General features: G+C 45.0%; 1 protein-coding gene across 1 annotated transcript in view; it reads right to left on the reverse strand.

The window, feature by feature from the left end:
- Positions 1-18,539, reverse strand: part of BFSP2 (beaded filament structural protein 2) — a 68,804-nt gene that overhangs the window by 48,303 nt on the left and 1,962 nt on the right. The window lies entirely within an intron of this gene.

The raw sequence follows: 18,539 nt of genomic DNA on the forward strand, positions 1-18,539 counted from the left end.
TCCCAATGAACCGGGAGAGGTTCCTCTCAAACCAAAGCTGCTTTTAGAACGATGCCTCATGAGTCCTTCTTGTTCAATGTACGGTTGACATCCATCATACAGGTCTTGGCACGTAGCAGGCACTCAATAATGTGTGGATTTATTTACTCATCATACCTCTTAGAACTTTAGGTCCTAGAGTCTGAGAATTTTGACTCTTTAATAATATTTGAATTCCCATAGTTCCTGGTACACAGTAGACCCACATTCAATGCCTGATGAATGAACATAACAAAACTGAATTCTGTGCCAGCCCCACAGCAGCTACCATGACAAATGTAACACTGTCAAGACTGCTGGTGAGGAGGGAGGCAGGGCCAACGCACGCCAACATCACTAAAGATTCCGTACTTACAAGTGACACTAATTACACCCATGGACTGAGAATCTGCAGCTGAATCTGTGACACTGACAAAGACTTTTTCTACTCACATTATTCTCCTTAAATTTTAAAAGGGTCGGGGCCATCATGGCAGGTGTAATTATCTCCATCTTTTTGCAGATAAGAAAGCTGCAGATGGGAGAGATTAGGGACCTGGGTGAAGCCTTTGGGGAGCCAAGACTTGGGGTATTCAAACTCAAGCTCTGACCTAAAACCCAAATGCACAGAAAATGCAACTGAAAGAGAAAAGGAGCAGGGGTGGGAGGGGGGGTGGAGAGGAGGGGTTGTTTTTCCATCATAAATGGAAGCAGGAGAGAATATGAACAGACTTGCTGGCTAATATATGCAACGTCTCAGGGAAAAATGAAATTTTATGGTTGATTTATAATTCTCAGGAAATGGGAGCCATTGTGGAAATTCTGACATAAACACAGAGACTGCAGGGCAGCACGGACCACGTGGCTGGCCTTTCAGATCAGGGTGGCATTGGCAGTGAAAGGATGATTATAGCTGTCCAAAAGTTAACACAAATGACATCTTGCAGCTGGTTGACTAGGTATGCAAGACAGTGCTCGGAGCAGCTAGAAGGTGGTGCCGCCCACCAAAGGGACAGAGTCAGAGGCAGCAGTTGGGGACTCCCCTATCTCCAGGGGGGCCCCCGCCGGTTGGAGAAACCTGGGGTATATTCCAGCAGATGTGGGGAGCTAATAAAACTTCTGCTTCACCAGGGGTGGGGCACAGGCTGCCACCCGACCCTCAGAAGTGAAGGAGGTGGCCGACATGTACTGACTGTTCCGGGTCTGGGTCGGCCAATCAGCTGAGCCACAAAGGGTTCTTTAGGTACTTCTTCCCTTTAGGCTTTGCACTGCTCAGAGATAATTATGGGCGGTGACAGACAGGTGTATGGTTGGAGGCTTGGGAGATCAGAGAATTCCACCCTCTCATTTTACAGATGAGGAGCCTCAGAGCAAGAGGGATCGCTGCAGGGCACAGAACTGGTTAGCCGTCAGAAGCGAAGACGGACGAGGGGTCGGCTGTACTTAGTGTCTTCACGTCCATGAAGGGGTTGGATAAGGCGACCACCTGCTCACCAGAGTTAGGGAAGGGAATCTGGCCTATCCCCTGTGTGTCTGCAGGGAGACGTCAGTGTGACCTAATCTCTTCATTTAACAGTTGAGGAAACTGAGGTTTGAAAATGTGGGGTCACTTGTCTAAGATCACATGGAAACGTAGTGACATTTACTATATTTCTACTACATGAATAGTCCTCTCTTAGTCTCTCTTTTCTGAACCTCCAGCTCCATGCGCTTTGATAGGATTTGGGATCTGATTCCAAGTGCAAAAGGAGTGAGGGTGAAATGGAGTATGTACAGAAATATTGGTCATTCTGGAACATTTTAAAATGACATTTGAGGAACTGGGATAAAATATTGGGAATCAGGGGTCACCTGGGTGGCTCAGTCAGTTAAGTGTCTGGCTTTGGCTCAGGTCATGATCTCACAGTTTGTGAGTTTGAGCCCCACATCTGCACTGGTGGTGCAGAGCCTGCTTGGGATTCTCTCTCCCTCTCTCTCAATCTGTCCTTCCCCATTTGTGCTCTCTATCTCTTTAAATAAATAAATAAACTTAAATTTTTTTTTAAAAATATTGGGAATCAGGACTACAGTGTGAAAGAAAACAATAGTTACTCTTATGTGTCGAACTGTGTACCACCCAAAAGATACGTTGAAGTCCTAGTCCCCCAGCACCTGTGAATGTGACCTTAAATGGAAGTAGGGTCTTTGCAGATGTAATCAAGTCAAGATGAGGTCATTAGGGTGGGCTCCTGGCCAATGTGACTGTCCCTCTTGTGAGGGAAAGGTGGACACAGACACACAGGGAAAATGAAGGCAGAGGTTGGAGTGATGCTTCGACAAGCCAAGAAAGGCCAAGGATGGACACCCAACAACCAAAATAGGAGAGAGGTCCAAAACAGAATCTCTCTCACTGTCCCAGGAGGAACCAACCCTGCTGATTCCTAGATTTCTGACTTCCAGCTTCCAGAACAGAAGAGAATACATTTCTGTTGTTTTACTCCACCCGACTGTGGCACTTTGTTATGGCAGCCCTAGCAAACCAAAACAGGTACCTCTTATTAACCAATTACTTTGCTGGATAAAGACCATTTGTTGATTTAGCCAATGTTCCCTGTGTGTCTGTCGGGTGGAAGGCACTACGCTGGGTGCCAGAGAGAGAGCAGGGAGTGAGAGAAGCTAACTCCTGTCTTCCCGAAGCTTACATTCTACTTAACCCGTATCATCTCCCAGAGTCCTCACAACAGTCCTGCGAAACAGGGATCATTCTCTTTCAACTTAGAGATAAGGAAACTCACTCTTCAGGCGTTAGTAACTAGGCCCAGGCCTCACTTCTGGTAAGGATTAAGGGCCTGGACTTGGCTCGGTCTGAGCCACTGCCCTGCATTCACCCCTCACAGTGTTCTACCTCATTTACTGCTTATGTGCAGGACTGCCTAGATAGACTCTCGAGGGGGAGAAGGGTGAGAAAGGCGGGAGTGTGGGTCCCAGAGGCACCGAGTGGGCCCTAAGTCACGTTACAGTCAGGAAATGACACATCAGCCCCAGGTCTCCAGGGTCCTCATAGTTGTGTGAGGCAGAGACCCTTCACACTCCTGCTCTGTCTCCACGGGCCTGCTGTCCCCGTTGAGAATGAGGGGGCTCAGGAGGCCCAGTTTGGGGGGAGGAAGTTGAGCCACGGCCCCGCCAGCTAACAAGTTGGCCATAGAACCCTCGCCTGCTCTGAACGTGCATACGGTATCAGTGATAGCCAGACAGGGTCACTCTGTGATCTCGGTGGAAAGAGACAGAGATAAGACCATGCTGAAATCATATCCAAACAGAGAGGAAAGGATGCTCTGCATTCACAAAACTCAACATCCCTCTTCCAGCAGCACAAGTGACGAGGTTTACTACTTACTGTTTATGAATGCCCGCCCTGTGCCTGCTTTGTGCCTCCCATCTCCTGGATAAAACCTATAAGACACCCAGTCATCACACTGCCCCCAATTTCTGACAGCATCAGATGCAGAACAAATCCTTGCTCTGAACCTTTACCCCAATCAACCAGCACAAGCACAGACCTCAAAACAAGCCCCTCTGACTCCCTCTTTCTGAGATGTCCCAGGTTCTCCCTTGCTGCAGCAAGCTGACAAACCTGACTTTGTCCACCGGGAAGTGTGTTCTCAGTGGCCTGTCTGGTTTAGGCAGGTGCACGCCTCACCCCTCTACCAGGATCCATGGGGGTTGGTCCTGGGGGCTCCTCCCACTGGATGTGGCCCTTGAGGAACCCTCAACTCTTCAAGTAGTACTTGGAACTGGGTGGTGGAGGGGGGGTCACCCTGCAGGGGACAGGGAGCCAGCCCAGAAGTCTGTGGAAAGCACCGATGCCTTTGTGTGTGGTTTGGGAGGAGGACTCATCCCACCTACACTGGAGCGGTGCCCCTCGGGGAGTTCCTGACCTCTGCTCAGATATAGACATTCTGCCTCAAGGGCCGACTGCTCAGCACTTTTTTCTGGGCATTAAAGTCAATGAAAAAGAAAAGTCAAAGTCCCTGGGGCAGGGGGAGGGGGATGCCGCACCATTTCCTGGCGGCAAAGCTATTAAACTTTCAAGTTCCAGTACTGAGCTGCTTGACAATCTGGAAGCCACCCAGCCTCACGCATTCTAGCTACAGCAGTTAGTTCCAGTTAAAGTGTGCTTGGCTAAGGATCAATCACCGTTTCTGACAGTTTTTTTTTTTTTTTTTCCAAATTAAAAGCGAGACAGAGGAGGAGAAAAAGGAGGTTCATCTTAGTGGTTAAACTCCTCACAGAGAATGGCCCTTGTTGACTATGACTCTGTCTTTTCAGACAGTGGGCGCTCACAGTATACCCTTTTAGGGTCTGGGGTGTGAGGCAGGACTGACCCTGTTGTTATAAATGAGTATAACAGGAGGACTTTCATAATATTTTGAGGGTGGAAACAACATTGAATTGGTCCTGGCTGGGACACTAATTCAAAGGGGGAACTTAATCTCTGTAGGTCTCAGTTTCTTTGACTATAAAATGGCAGCTATAGGGTGAATTATGTCCCCCCTCAAATTCATATATTGGAGTCCTAACTCCCAGGACTTCAGAAGGTGATTGCAGATAGAGCCTTTAAAGAGGTGATAAAACCTTAGAGGAGAAAACAGACCACAGCCTCTTTGACCTTACTCGACTTGTCTCTGAAGGAGAGGGAAACAAAAGCAAACATAATCTATTGGGACCTCATCAAGATAAAAAAAAGTCTGCACAGCAAAGGAAACAATCAACAAAACTAAAAGGCAACTGAAGGAATGGGATAAGATATTTGCAAATGCCATATCAGATAAAGGATTAGTATCTAAAATCTATAAAGAACTTACCAAACGCAACACCCAAAAAACAAATAATACAGTGAAGAAATGGGCAAAAGACAGGAATAGACACTTTTCCAAAGAAGACATCCAGATGGCCAACCAACACATGAAAAAATGTTCAACATCGCTCATCATCAGGGAAATACAAATCAAAACCACACCGAGATGTCACCTCACGCCTGTCAGAATGGCTAAAATTAACAACTCAGGAAACAACAGATGTTGGTGAGGATGTGGAGAAACGAGAACACACTTGCACTTTTGGTGGAAATGCATACTGGTGCAGCCGCTCTGGAAAACAGTGTGGAGGTTCCTCAAAAAAATTAAAAATAGAACTACCCTATGACCCAGCTATAGCACTACTAGGAATTTATCCAAAGGATACAGGAGCACTGATTCATAAGGGCACATGTACCCCAATGTTTATAGCAGTGCTATCGACAATAGCCAAATTATGTAAAGAGCCCAAATGTCCATTAACTGATGAATGGATAAAGAAGATGTGGTTTATATATACAATGGAATACTACTTAGCAATGAGAAAGAATGAAATCTTGCCACTTGCAACAACGTGGATGGAAATGGAGGGTATTATGCTAAGTGAAATAAGTCAGTCAGAGAAAGACAGATATATGTTTTCACTCATATGTGGAATTTGAGAAACTTAACAGAAGACCATGGGGGAAGGGAAGGGGAAAAATAGTTTCAGAGAGGGAGAAACACTGTAAGAGACTTAAATACAGAGAATAAACTGAGGGTCAATGGGTGGGTAGTAGGGAGAGGGGAAAATGGGTGATGGGCATTGAGAGGGCACTTGTTGGGATGAGCACTGGGTGTTGTATGCAAACAATGAATCATGGGAATCTACTCCTGAATCCAAGAGCACACTGTATACAATGTCTGTTAGCTAACTTGACACTAAATTATATTTAGAAAATAAACAAATAAAGAGGTGATTAAGGGGCACTCGGTTTGCTCAGCTGGTTGGGTGTCCAACTTCGGCCCAGGTTACGATCTCGTGGTTTGTGAGTTCGAACGCCATATCGGGCTCTCTCCTGTCAGCCTGTCAGTGCGGAGCCTGCTTCAGATCCTCTCTCTGCCCCTTCCCTGCTTATGCTCTCCCAAAAACAAACAAATATTTTTTAAAAAATTAAAAAATAAAGAGGTGATTAAGTTAAAATGATGCTGTGGGGGTGGGGCCCCAATCCAGTTCCACAGGTGTCCTTATGAGAAGAGGAAGTCTGGGCATACATGTCCAGAGGGAAGACCATGTGAAGACACGGGGAAGGATGGCCATGGAGAAACCAAGGAGAGAGGCCTCAGAAAAACAACGCTGACACCTCGATCTCAGACTTCCAGTCTCCAGACCAGAGGGCATAAATTCTGCTGTTCACGCCATCCTGCCTGTGGTACTCTGTTAATGCTTATGTCACGCAAAATGAGCGTCGCACGGAGGCCTGCTTTCATCGTGAAGTGTGGACAGTCATCTTCATGAGACTTATCACAGTACTTGGTTTTCTCAGGAGACATTGGAGGGGAACCTGTAGAACCCCTAGAGTGACTGTACCTCCTCCAGGGGGTGGCTGGGATGTGGGCAAAAAACCCCAGGAATTCAGGGGCCTGCCTGTAGTGCCTGGCAGGGCTGGCCTGGGGGTGCAGACTCCACACTGAGGGGCCCTGGGCTCCCTCCCAGTCACCTGCAGGCCCTCTGAAATATCACCAGAAGCAATTCACTTCCCAAGCAGGGCTCCTTAGGGACAGGGACAGTGAACTCTAGAGATGCCTCAGGGCTTCACCTCCTTGCCTCATTTAGGCCTCACAACACTGCAGGAGAGAGTTTTCACCGAGGCTCTGAGACAAGCCCAGGTTTCCTTGGCAAGTAAATAATAATAAATCCATCTGTCAGTTCAGCTTCCTCCTCAGCGTTGGCTGGGAGTGGGTCTGAGGAATGAGGATGAGGAAGGTGTGTAGTCGCAGGCTGGGGATGATGCTTGCAAGTGCTCCTGAGGGCAGCACTGGGGGGGCGGGGGGGTGGGCGGAGCTGTGGAAGGGTGCCCAGAGGGAGGGGTGTGAAGGGAGGGGGTGCTGAGGGAGGGACAGGGTACTGGTGGGGGTATGGAGGGAGGGGGGCCTAGAGGGAGGGGCAGGGTACTGGTGGGGGCTAGAGGGAGGGGGGCCTGGAGGGAGGGTCTGTGGAGAGAGAGAAGGCCTGGAGGGAGGAGCAGGGTAATGGTGGGGGAAGGCAGGTGTGGGCATTTAGAATTCAGGCAGGGTATTTTTCCTCTGTACAACTTTGCCCAGAGTCTGCGGAAGGGGCCTTTCTAACTTCATTTCTCTCTGAATACTGTGGTGTTTCCTCTAAGACTTATTCAGAGTTATTCACTGGCCCTCGAAAGAAATAAATAGAAAGTCCCAGTCGTTTTCTGAGAGCAGGTTGCTTTTGTGACGGACATTCCCTGTGCACAGCTTTTCATTACTTACTGATAACAGCTGAAGTAACTTCTCATTTCTGCTGAGTATTGAATTTGTGACAGCTCTATTAGCTCGTTTACAACCAGATAAATGAGTCTTTCTGTGCATTTCTCCAGCCAGACGATGATAAACTGGGTTTTATTTCCCTAAATTGAGTCCTCGGCTTCAGTGGATCTGCATGAACCCTGTGGAGGAGTGCTGGGGACCTTGGTTCACCCATTCTTTTGATAATTCCCTGTAAGGAACCATCACGTTTGTCCTTGGCACCTTTGCCACCTGCCTGGATGAAATTTTAATTTAGTGCTTCTGGAGAGTGTAGGCCACTACGAAGTCTTGCCTATTGCTCTTACACATGCTTATGTAATTTGGTTGGGTTTTTGCTTTGAGACGAGAGTGTTGAGATGAGCCTTCTTTCCCACCAGGACATGTCAGTAGCTTCCGTGAGGTTGTGAGGGCTTCGCCCACCCTGGCCCGGCTGGAACACCCCCTCTCCCAACCCAAGTCGCTGGCAGGAGTTTTATTTATTACTTCATTTAAAAAAAAATTTTTTTTTAACGTTTATTTATTTTTTTGAGACAGAGACAGAGCACAAGCGGGGGAGGGGCAGAGAGAGAGGGAGACCCAGAATTCCAAGCAGGCTCCAGGCTCTGAGCTGTCAGCACAGAGCCCGACAGGGGGCTCGAACTCACGGACCGTGAGATCATGACCTGAGCCGAAGTTGAACGCTTAACCGACTGAGCCACCCAGGCTCCCCTATTACTTCATTTTTTAAATTTTAGGTAAAATATACCAACATTGCAAAAAGAATAATCGCCCGAAGTACGCCTGCTCCTACCCTTGTCTCCGGCCCTCACTAGAAGCATCTGCTGCTACCACCCCTGGTGTATGCTTTGAGTCTGCCTTCCCACATGGAAACAAAACAAAACACACAGAGTGCAGCATAGCATAGATGGGGTTTTGCAGCCTGCCTTTTTCCTCAAAAATATACACTGGTGCCAGTCCCACATCAGTACATAACAAGCTTCCTAGTTCTTTTCCTCCAGCCACAGAGGATTCTGCTGTGTTAGTTAGCTATATTGGACATTCAGGCTGTTGCCAGTATTTCGGTGTGGTGTGGGATTTTAGGAGGCTTTCTGCCCGTAACTTCAGGGTTCCCATTTGAAACCTTGAATGTGTCCGATTCTGTATTCAGCCCTGGCTGTGCAACCATCTGCTGGCCACATTTTGTGTACTGGGGCACACCCACTCCACACCACGGACTTAGAATAGAGAGCTGAGGGGGATAGTGCAGAGACCCGGAAGAGCTTGGTGCCTGGTGGTGAGAATGAAAACCCTCAGCATAAATGATGCCATCTAGCCGCCCCCCCCCCCGCCCCACCCCGGTCCAGCCACTAAGGAGCCTGACCACACCGTGGCATGGCTTCTGTCAGCCCAGACTATGTTCCTAGCGTGGACCTAGGCCCCTTAAAATGCCTGCCTGAGAAAGGTCAATGCTGCCAAAAGAATTTACTCTTCCTTCCAGCTAAAACCTGACAAAAAGCCCCTGACCTCCCTTTTCCTTGGCAGTTATTTTAGGAAACTAGAAATTGTAAATCCTTTATCTGCTGTCTTTGAGAGGTAAATCTACAATTCAGAATTTTGCTTCAAGGACCTGGGAACCATCTCTGTGAAATGCACACTTTGAGGAGATAGTTCCCTGTCTCCCAGTTCCTGTGGGAGGGTCGGATGCTGACTTTGGTGGGCGTCTTTCTCCAATTCGTTCCTGTCATAAAGCTATGAGAAGTGTGTTTCTCCTTTGGATAAGCACCAATTAGCAAACACAGATGGCTTGATCATAGACCACCCCCTCCTTTAACCTCCTTCAGCACTTTTCCTTTGGCACACCCAGCATTTAAAAAGCCTTCTGTCTTTTGTTTCAGTGGAGTTGAGCTCAGTTCTGTATCCTCAAGTGTCTCTCTTCTACTGCAGTAGTCTGAATAAGGTATGTCTTGCCAATTTTAACAAGTGTTCAGGGCAAAATTTCTCTTTGACAGTTGAGAAGTCTGCCTCATGCATAGACTGCTCTGTGGATGGTCAGACCGTTTCCTGATTCCCAACCTTCGTCCAGGTGGGGCCCCGGTCTGAAGGGCCATCTTCTGGCATGTTCTGTGGGTCCCACATTGAGTGTCAACCTCCTGGGGTACCCTCACTGAGGACCAGTGAATACCCTGTCTCTTCTCTAAACTCCCGCAGCATGGGTGGGTTGAATGACTCATGAATCCACGTGTGTGAACACAGTTGTTTATGTTACTACTCACTTAATATCTGTAGCTTCTCCTTTATTCAATTCCACAGATTTAATTGGGCATTGGTTATACATGTAGCAACTTACAAGCATTATTTCATCCATATACCCATCATCCAGCTCCAATGATTATAAATGCATGGCCTATTTTGTTTCCCCTATATCCCCTCACATTCCTACTACACTTCAGATTCTTTTGAACAAATTCCAGATATCATTATTTCTTCTTCATATATTTCAGTATGTAGTGTTAAATTATAAAAATGCTTTAAAAATAACTTCTAAAAACATCTAAAAATGACATCTAAATATTAATAACAATTCCTCAAATACCCAGTTCATCTTTCCTCAATTGTCTAATTTTTAGTTTGTTTGGATAGTGGTTCAAATAATGTCCATTTTAGTGGGGTGATATGTCAGTTTAATCTCTTTTAATGTATAGCTGTACCTCATCTCCCTTTTTGCTCCTTGCAGCGTTTTCTCGTTGAAAACATTGGGTGTTTAGTTCTATAGTTTCCCCAGTCTGCGTTTTGCTGATTTCATCGCAGTGGGTGCCAATAAACATGTTCATCTGACCTCTGCATTTTCTGTAAACTCGTAGTTTTATTTTGAAGCTTAATCACATTCAGTTTTCTTTTTCTTTTCTGGTAAGACTATATCATAGGTGATGTTGTGTACTCTACTGGGGGGTACCTGTCTGCTGGTTTCTCTTTTTGTGATATTAGCAGCCATTTGATGATTGTTATTGCCTAGATCCAATTTTTAAATTATGTTTGCAAAGTGGTGATATTTGAATTCTATTTTAATGATTAATATTAGTTATAAATATAAATAAAATGTTAATAGTTACATTATTATTTATTTTTTAGCTGTATTATTTCTAAAAAAAGATAATTACTCTCTTCAATTCTTTTTTTTTTTTTTTTTTCATTAATGCTGATGGATCTACAGTTCTTATAGGAAAGGTAGGAAAAATGACTAATTCTTTCTAGTTATTTACCAGGTTTCAAAATAATGAGTTGGTTCCCAGTGGACTCCAACACAACTAATAAGTGGGATTTTTTTCTTTTTTGTATTATACTGAACTCATAGATTTAAACATACTTGATGTGTCTCAATGCCTTGTGGTTAATATTCTTACTGATATGTAGTCATCTTTGTTTAGTGGGAGCTTATTCAAATTGTCTCCTAAGTCTTTTCACATGACTCTAGCAGTTCTTTTTAGCTTCCTTGGTTTTGTATGATAAGAGGTTTCAGATTCATCTCTTACACTTCCTGTTCCCAAACCTGGATCAGCCATTTCTCTAACTAAGGAGCCTCAGTTCTTGTAATGAAAGATGGTACTTAGTGATCCAAATCAGAGGCTAAAAATACTCACTGCTAGTGGGTTGACAATTGTTTCTAGGTCTTTTCACAGGCCAGAGTTAGGAAATGGGTATATATTTATTTTGGGACCACATACACCATGATTTTAAATGGATAATTTCAATTCAAATTCAGGACTAGAGAATTGTCACTAAACTTTATCTGCTTTACAAGTGTGTCTCCATTTATCCATACTAAAAGTCTCAGATCTCAATGACACAAATAGAATTACTCTTTTGCTTTATCCCACAGTACAACACACACACACACACACACACACACACACACACACACACCAGTGTCAGAATAACAATATGAACAATATCATTACTGAAAATGATTTAATAAGATTTTTTTTCAGTACTCTTTGCATCCCACTAGGGATGTGCAAATTACTTTAGTACAAAAGTCACTTTTATAATTCCGCAAAAATACTTTCATGGTTCCAAAGTCATCTCCACATAACAAGATAAATTAAAAGAATTCTAGTGCCTATTCCTTTCCCCTCTACCCTACTCCCTCCATTCTCCTATAAATGATCATTTAAAAACATTTGTGGTTTTTATTTTCAATTACAAGTGAATATGTATGTATATGTTCATATATCTTCCTCTTCCTTAGATAAATGGTAGAATGAAATACACACTATCTCCACCTTGCTTTTTAACTCAACAATACATCTTGGAGATCATCACTCCATAATACTTACAGAGCTCTTCCTCATTCCTTTTGTGGATGTATCATTGCTTATTCAGCTAGTCCCCTATTGCTAAGTATTTGGGTTTTTTCCAGTCTCTTGCCATTATAGCTATGATTGAAATGAACAACCTTGTGCGTACTTCTTGTTCATGTGTTTGCCAGGTTATCATCAGGAGAGATTCCTAGAAGTGGGATTGCTGGATTAAATCACATAAATGCATATATAGTTTGTCTAGATATTGCCAAGTTCTTCTCCATAGGCATTCTAACATTCTATTCCCATCAGCGCTGTGTGGAATTGGCTGCTTCCCTAGCACTTCACCAACAAAATAGATTGACACGATTTTGGAGTTTTGCCAATCTGATAAGTGAAAAGGATATCTCAGGTAGATTTTTGTTTTGTTTTGTTCGTATTTCTTTTATCATGGGTGAAGTTGAACATCCTTTTACATGGTTAGAGCCATTTTCATTTATTTTTATGTCAACTCTCCATTTGTGTCTCCAGCCTATGTAACAGTAAGCACATTGTTGGCTTTTATTTTAAAACCTCAAATTCTAAATGCTGTTTATAGAATAGAGGTATTAATCCTTTGAATTCAAAGTTGCAAATACTTTTTTCTAGTTTGTCATTTATCTTTTAGTTTTGCTTATGGTGTTATTTTGTGATGCAAAATTTAAATTTTTTTGGTAATAAAATTAACAGTATTTTCCTTTATTGCTTTTAGATTTTGAATTATATCAAGGAAGACTTCTTCCACACCCAGGTTATAAAGGAATTCACCCATGATTTCTACTTGTATGGTTTCCTTTTTTACATTTAAAAAATGTATCCAAATGGGATATATTTGGAATTGATTTAGGGAACAGTGAAGGATGGATCCAATTTTATTTTCTTTATGACTATCTAGTTGTCTGAATACCATTTATTAAAAAATCCATCATTTCCTCCATTAGATTCAAATAGTGCATTTATCAATACTAAATTTCTGTATGTAGCAGGGCCTACTTTTGAATTTTATATTTTGTTCCATTGGTCTTCTTATCTTTTATGGGCCAATATGGAACTGTTTTGTGAATCAGATTCTAGTATATTTCAATGTCTGGGAGAGCTGACGTTTCCCTCCTTGCTCTCCTCTTTCAGTTTTTCTTTTTGGCTATGCTTGCCTTTATGTTTAAAAAATTATTTTTTAATGTTTTATTTATTCTTGAGAGAGAGACAGACAGTATGAACAGGGGAGGAGCAGAGCAAGAGAGGGAGACACAGAATCCGAAGCAGCCTCCAAGCTCTGAGGTGTCAGCACACAGCTGGACACAGGGCTTGAACTCACAGACCGTGATATCATGACCAGAGCCGAAGTCGGATGCCCAACTGACTGAGCCACCCAGGTGCCCCTCTTGCCTTTATGTTTTTACAAATGAAATTTACAATAAACCCTTGTAGTTCAAAAAAAAAAAAAAACCTCTATGATATTGTAAAATTAGGATTGCATTAAATATGTAAATTAACTTAGGGAGAACTGATTTTTCTTGAGTCTTTATATTCAAGTGCATGGTCTTTGTTTCTGTTTATGCCTTTCAAGAAGAGTTTTATTATTGTCTCATATACATTTTGGACATTTCTTGTTAAGTTTATTTAGAGTTATTTTAATTTTTGCTATCATAAATGAGATGGCAGCCATTTATATGTGAAATAAACATATGTCTATATGTGCGTATATATATATTTAGCAAATATCTTTAATGTGTATAACCTGCTACTTTCCTAAATTAACTTATTTTCTATTGTACAGTTTTCATGTGGATCCTTTTGGGCTTTCCAGAAAGACCAGCATTTTCCTTCTTTCTTTCCAGTCCTTATACCTCCAATTCCTTTCTCTTGTGTGGCATTAACTGTGACCTCTGACCAGTGTTCCAAAACAGTAAAGATAGTGGGCATCCTTATCTTGTTCTTAATTTCTATAGGAAGTCCTCTTGTATTTCTTTCTTAGCTATTTTATCATGTCAAGAAAGTCTCCAATTATCCTTATTATTCAGGTGAGAAATCAAGATGTAGCAAGATCAGTGAAGAATTTGCTGTCAGTCTTTGTAGCCCATCCCCTATTTTTTGTCACTGGGACAGCCCAGTCCTCTACTCTTCAACATGGCCGGCGCATTTTAAGAGATCTTATGAGATTTGACAATGAGCCTCCAATGACAGCACTCCTTCTCCCCCCCCCACCCCGTATTCTGTAGCAGAGTTTTGCTTCTGCACAGATATCCTCTACTTAGCAGAGCTAGAACCCCCAGGAAATCAGAAACTACCCTTCTTAGAAAGCAGTTTGGTGACTGCCTATATTTCTGGACCAAGACCCTTGGGGGAAGCCTCATGCCTCCTTCCCTGCCTCTGCTCCCTCCAAAGATTTCTTCCACTCTTATATGTCACTCTCCCTGAGAGGAAGTCTCCTAAATACATTTTTTTCTCCATAAAGTAACATTTCTAATGATACTTTAGTGTCCTTTATAACTTGGCTAACAAAGTAGTTAACTTACTGGCCTCCTCTGACCAAAGTACATGTACAGTACTCAGAAGAGATGGGTGGTTTATCTTGGGTAAATTTATGCAGGGTGTTGCAGATACTAAAATAGCTCAGGGTTCTTTCTCCCTCCCCCTTTCAGGGACACCAGGTTGTGAATCATGAACAATGATCTTATGGCCTTCTTATTCAGGGGCACTGGGGGCTGGGGCTGGGGGGTTAGTTCTTGTTTCTTTTTCTTTTAAAACAAAAACAAAAAACCCTGTTAGGACCACAGGTTCTGTGGGGAGAGAAACTGGCCCTCACCTGGATTGGCTAAGTTTCCAGCAGTTCCCCCAAATAGGCAGATCCCCAGAGTATGGGTCTCTCTTTGCAAGGACAGAAAGAGGAACTGTGAAAGGCAGGAAAAATATTCAAATCAGGTTCATTTTAAATTCTAATTCTCTTGCTTTTTAATGATTTTGATTTCCCCTTTCTTCCAGCTAACAACCTTTGCTGTGTGAGGTGTAAGCTGCTGTTTTCTCCCACGGAGACCAATAATTTCAGTGGAAACCGAAGCCTCCATGTTCCCCTTTCTTTCCCAGGCAGCATCTCTCTGGCCTTGGCCTTGGCTTGCTCCCTGTGCTCTGAGACTCTGCCTCCATGGCTGCATCTCTTCTGTCCCAGTCTCCTTTTCTCTGCAGCTCTGAGACAGGGAGGCTGCCTAATTCCAAGCTTGTGTTTGGCCTATTTGAAGATGAAAGGGTCTGACATTGCTGCCAGAACTTATTATGAGCACCATTCACTTGGCAAGAGAAGTCGGGAGCACTCGGCAAAGCAGGAGAGGAAAAGAGTCAGTTTCTGCCCAAGCAATGGGCAGGGACTGTGCCTTCTTTGGCCTCTGGGGCCATCACCTGAGAGTTTTACTGTCTGTTTTTACTGCTTAGCAGAAGTGGCTGAGTTTCTAATATAACTGAGGAGTGGGGAGAGAGAGGTTTGGAAATGAAAAGGGACTTTGTATACATTAACCCTAGCAGGATTGGCTATGTGATTTGTGGGTCCTCGTGCAAAAGGAAAACATGGAGTTCCTTGTTCCAAAGGCAGGGGGTAAAGTGCTTTGAAAGGTGGTAAAATATAAAATAAATAAATAATGGTGGCAAAATATAAAACTCTGTGGTTTTTCTCTTGTCTTGTCATGGTAATTTTTGCTAGTTAATCTTGCACATCCTCAGACACAAGGGTACTCAAGGGGGCAAATGCAAACTCTTCTAGGCCCCCCGGGGGCCCTGCCCCACTATTTGGGGCACTGTGCGGTATACCAACTGCTTGGTTAGCCTTCCTTTCCTGCCTGGCATCTGCCTTTCCCACAGACTGGCCACTCTGACCCATGGAGGATAGGCAACGCTAAGAGGATTGAACTTCAGTGTGGCCCTGCAGGTGCCTGGGTCAAGGGTAGACAAGAGGCTCGCCCTTCCCCTCTAGCTGCCTTCTAGATGCAGTGTGGTGCTGCCATTCCTGGTTCTGTGCCACACCCCAGGAAGCAACCTGCCCCTCCCTGAGCCTGTGACGAGGCCCTAACTGGAGTTGGTGGTGGGTGGGGGCCTGGGGTTCCCAGGGCACAGGACTGAGCAGCTGAGAGCTTTGGATTCTCGGAGCCCAGACACTCTTAGCATGGCATGGCTGCCTCTGAAGCCTGTGTGAGGGGAAGGCAGCACTTTCTGAAATAAATGAATTGCTGGTAGTCTGTTCTCTAGGCCTGGAAGAGGTTAGGGGCCCTGGTTGGGGTGGACCCCTCTTGCAGTTCTATGGGAACTGGCTGGTTGGTGGGTCTAGGGCTCCATGACAAAGCACTCTGGAAGGCAGTGGGGGCCCCCATTCCCCAGTGGGAAAGGCTTTGTCTCTGATTAGCCAGAAGTTGGGTCTCCGAGTAGCCAGAAGTTGGGCCTGCCTTTTGAGGACAGATAGGGCTTGTGAAGGAGCTATCATCGCACGGCTGTTGGGTGAAGAGGACTCTTGGGGTGGAGAAAGGAAGAAGGGATCCAGCTAAGGCCCTGAAGGGGGGCCATGGCCTCCAGAGGTGAGTCCCTTGGTCTGAGGCTCAGCCCCCAGGGGACTGGGGTAGAGTGTTCTGACTCAGGATGGCCTGCTGCCTGTGCATCGTACTTCACAGTTCCCAATGCACCTTTTTGCATCTTATTTCATCTCATGCACACAGCGACCCTGGGCAGTGCTCATTCATTTTATAGATAGTGAAAGGGGGACATAGAGCAAAGGAATGGCTGGTCCACGTAAGTGGCAGAACCAGGATTTGAAGCGGGGCCCCACTCACGGTTGAGCATCAATCCTGTACATGGCTCCAGGTAGCTGCAATGCTGTGAGTGAAGCAGTCTCTCTAAGCTGTTAGTCACTAATTTTACTGGGTCCGTAACATTCAGTTAACCCCCTTAACAGTTCTCCTCAGTAAAGTAATCCCCAAATGGCAAATGAGGAGACAAGTTGAGAGAAGTTAAGTAACTGACCCAAAGGCACCCAGTGAGCAGGTGGCAGAGCCAACATCCAAATGTAAGTTCACTGTAAGCTGAACTAGTTTAAGCTCTTTCCAGTCTTTCCACTGGTGGGCACAGCTGGTTCTTCCTAAGTGGCCAAGAGTGCGAGGGCACGGCCAGGCAAGGGACCACAGGACAACATGGTAACTAACTACCACCGTGGATGTGTGTAGAGGCTGTCATGAGATCACAGAAGGAACAGGGGGAGCATCACAAAGGAGCAGGCTGAGGACACGCAGTTGTGTTCAGGGTCTCTTAGGTGGGTGATGTGGCTGGGACAGAGACGTGGCTTCATGAGGGCTTTGGGGACTGAGCCCAGAGTCATGGATTGTGTCCTGACAGTGATGAGGAGTCCAGAAAGGTGTTGGGCAGGGACATAATACAGTCAGATCCCATATGTCCAAAAGATGATGCTGGTGACTGGTAGAGAACACCAGGAAGGAGAGCAGGCATGAGCAAAGCCATCTTAAAGCTTTATGTTGAAGCCTGGAGGGGTAGAAAGCGTGGGTCAGCTTTGTAACTGCAACAAAGGAAAATTAATGTGCATATGTAGAATTTTCTTTGGTTCTTTGTGGCGGAACAGAGCTTAATATGGCTGGAAGGCTGGGCTGTGTGATACAGAAATAACTTCATTTTACAGGTTGGTCTAACTGTATCTTCAAGTTCATGCTTTAAAAAAAGGAAGAAAAAGAGAACTCTGTAGTCATATGAAGGATCTCACTTATGGTCATTTAATGTTTATTTACTTCTGAGACAGAGAGAGACAGAATGTGAGTGGGGGAGGGGCAGAGGGAGACACAGAATCCGAAGCAGGCTCCAGGCTCTGAGCTGTCAGCACAGAGCCCGACGTGGGGCTCGAACTCACAAACCATGAGATCATGACCTGAGCTGAAGTCGGTCTCTCCACCAACTGAGCCACCCAGGTGCCCCAGTTATGGTCATTTAAGAGGAAAATGACCACCAGTGTCAGGGCTGAATGTCTTGGCATCCAGCCTTTGCTTTGGCAGCCCTGTGGCTGTGCTGCTGTCATGGTGTAGCTTTCTGACCTGTAGTCTACCTGCAGGCAGGAACCACGCAACTTACATATCTATGTATTTGCTGTAATAGCCACAGCATTAGATCCGTTTTACAGATAAGGCCAATGATGCATAGAGAAGTTGAGTAAGTTGCCCAATCTCCTGTAGCTAGCTACAGTTGAATATGGACTATGTTTTGTGGCCATACTTTCTGACTTAGAAATCAGGATGCCTGACTTCTCATGAAAAGCCTGTGTGGCATCTGAATGTGAGAAATTGTCCTGCACGTGCTGAAATATTGGAATATCTGGGGACAGCCTGGTGGTTTATAGGACACAAATATTTGGACTCAGGGCTGCCAGGGAGGATCTGGGAGGGATGGCTGTCTTAGATTCGACAGCTTTAAGCCCCAAGCTGCTCTTAAGTTGGCTTTCTCTCACAGCCCAGATCGATGCAATCAGGACAACAGCTCCAGAGGAAAGCCAAGAGGACAGTATTGCACATCACACATACTGAGCTGACAGCCGGGCACTGATTGCCTATGAGCCCATGAAGGAGAAGCATCCTGGGATGAAATGGGGGGCAGGCAGGGAATGGGGAGCCTCTCAGTGTTCCTGCTCTGCATCACCCAGTCACACACAAATGGAGGCTTGTGACCTCCTCTCAGGGGACTGCGTGCTGGGCCCCAGGGTACAAGGGCAGTTCCTAGCTGAGTTGGAGGCTGATCTAGCTCAGAGGGACCCTAAGGCCAGCCTTTGTCGGGTGGAGGTGGGGGAGGGAAGGGACAAGAAAGAGCCACCCACAGAGAC

This window comes from Panthera onca, chromosome C2 (assembly GCF_046562875.1).
Source record: "Panthera onca isolate mPanOnc1 chromosome C2, mPanOnc1 haplotype 2, whole genome shotgun sequence".
NCBI classification, from domain to species: domain Eukaryota; kingdom Metazoa; phylum Chordata; class Mammalia; order Carnivora; family Felidae; genus Panthera; species Panthera onca.